The 1950-nt window shown below is 47.0% G+C and overlaps 1 pseudogene; it reads left to right on the plus strand.

Moving 5' to 3' along the window:
* Positions 1 to 464: 464 nt before the first annotated feature.
* LOC124958492 (40S ribosomal protein SA-like) lies at positions 465 to 1390 on the plus strand (annotated as a pseudogene).
* The last annotated feature ends 560 nt before the right edge of the window (positions 1391 to 1950 follow it).

Genomic DNA, 1950 nt, shown 5'->3' on the forward strand with positions numbered 1-1950 from the left:
ACACCACCTGACCTCCTTAAAGGCTCACCTCACCCTCCTCTATGTCTCCTGTGCTCTCCCTTGTCACAGTACATAGCTCGTCGAGGGTCGGTCCCCGGAGACTGCTCTGTGCACCTGGCCAGGAACCACTGAGGATCCCACCAGGCATGATGACTCCAGAAATACTTCTGTTCTGTCACATCGGTGCTCAGTTTCATATTGCCACCACCTCACTTCACTGTCATAACACCTTTTATTGCTCCTTGGTTCCTAAAGAGGATTGTTTTGTGGTTGTGGCCAGGATTGAGACTCCCTCCTTGACAGTCTTGCTCCTTGGTGACTGGTCTCAATCTGGCAATGCCCCATTATCTAACCACCTGGAGAGTGACTGCTCCAATTAAAAGGCTCTCGTTAACCGCTTAACCGCGGGGCCCATTAGCATCTACTTTCTTCCTGGCATTTGTTCACCTGATCAAAAGCACTGCGTTGTTCTTGATTCCTGTTGTAACTTAAAGGGAAACTGTCACAATGTCCGGAGTCCTTGATGTCCTGCAAATGAAGGAAGAGGATGTCCTCAAATTCCTTGCAGCAGGAACCCACTTAGGTGGCACCAACCTGGATTTCCAGATGGAACAGTACATCTACAGAAGGAAAAGTGATGGCGTACACATCATAAATCTGAAGAGAACCTGGGAGAAGCTTCTGCTGGCAGCTCATGCCACTGTTGCCATCAAAAACCCGGCCAATGTCAGTGTCTCATCCTCTGGGAATACTGCCCAGCGGGCTGTGCCGAAGTGTGCTGCTGCCACTGGAGCCACTCCTATGGCTGGCCACTTCACTCCTGGAACCTTCACTGACCAGATCCAGGCAGCCTTCTGGGAGCCACGTCTCCTGGTGGTTACTGATCCCAGGGCTGACCACCCGCCTCTTACAGAAGCATCTTATGTCTATGTGCCCACCATTGCTCTGTGTAACACAGACTCCCCTCTGTGCTACGTGGACATTGCCACTCCACGCAACCATAAGGCAGCTCGTTCTGTGGGTCTGATGTGGATGCTGGCCGACAAGTTCTGCGCACGCGTGGCACCATTTCCTGTGAACACCCGTGGGAGGTCACGCCCGATCTCTGCTTCTACAGAGATCCTGAAGAGGTTGAAAAGGAAGAGCAGGCTGCTGCTGAAAAAGCTGTGACCGAGGAGGCATTTCAGGGTGAATGGACTGCTCCAGCTCTGAGTTCACGGCTACTCCACCTGAGGTTGCAGACTGGTCTGCAGGTGTGCAGGTGCCCTCGGTGCCTATCCAGCAGTGTCCTACAGAAGACTGGAGTGCCCAGCCAGCCACTAAAAACTGGTCTGCAGCTCCCACTGCTCAGGCCACTGAGTGGGTAGGAACAACCACAGAGTGGTCTTGAGCTGTGCTGTAGAAACTTATTAGGCAAAATGGAAGTAAGGTTACGGAAAATAAACACCAGTTTCTTAAAAAAAAAAAAAAAAAAAAAAAAAAAGCACTGAACCTCCTCTGATTTCTCTTCCTCTTCCTGTTCTCTCAGTGCCTGTGCCCATCATAGTGCCAACACCCTCCACTTGACAGAAACACCACAGCATTTTGCTTTTTATCTCTTCCTACTGTTTCTAATCTTGTTGTTTATGCCTTTTATCTACATAAAAAATTTCAATGAGACTAATTATTATTAAACCTTTAGATAGTATCATGGTTGGTAATAAATGTCTAATAAATGTTAGTTAATATTTTTATCATTAGAGGGAAGTTTTATGTGTATGCTTAGTATCACCTATATTTATATAGGAATTTGTAAACCTATTTAATCTGATACATGTGATTCTCTCATTTATTGTATTTTATTTTGATTTTCTGTATCGAGGATTTAACCCAGGGTCACTCTACCACTGAGACACACTCCCAACCCTTTTTATTTTTTATTTTGAGACAGAGTCTCACTAAGTGTTCCAG

The sequence above is a fragment of the Sciurus carolinensis genome, chromosome 1, assembly GCF_902686445.1.
Source record: "Sciurus carolinensis chromosome 1, mSciCar1.2, whole genome shotgun sequence".
In the NCBI taxonomy this organism is placed as follows: Eukaryota; Metazoa; Chordata; class Mammalia; order Rodentia; family Sciuridae; genus Sciurus; species Sciurus carolinensis.